The sequence below is a fragment of the Haliaeetus leucocephalus genome, unplaced genomic scaffold, assembly GCF_000737465.1.
Source record: "Haliaeetus leucocephalus isolate CR32 unplaced genomic scaffold, Haliaeetus_leucocephalus-4.0 Scaffold866, whole genome shotgun sequence".
In the NCBI taxonomy this organism is placed as follows: Eukaryota; Metazoa; Chordata; class Aves; order Accipitriformes; family Accipitridae; genus Haliaeetus; species Haliaeetus leucocephalus.
Window position 1 is genome coordinate 4,450,016 of NW_010973302.1, and position 277 is coordinate 4,450,292.

The window sequence follows — 277 nt, forward strand, 5'->3', positions numbered from 1 at the left end:
TTTACTGCTCTATGTTCGTGATACATTCTTACCGACCCGTACTTTCTGCCATATTCAACGCAACTAATAACGCAGATCGACAGGGCGCCTTGGTGTAAAACAGCAAAGGGGCAGGCAGAAGAGCGCGGCTGCCGTCAGCCCGGTCCGGCCGTGCCGAGCGGGATCCCCGGGGATCCCCGGCAGGCTGCGGGGGCTGGGTTGCCCGCGCTGCCCGGGCTGCTCCGCCGGGGGAGTGCCGAGCCAGCCAGAGCACCGGGGGAGCCGGGACCCGCTGCCG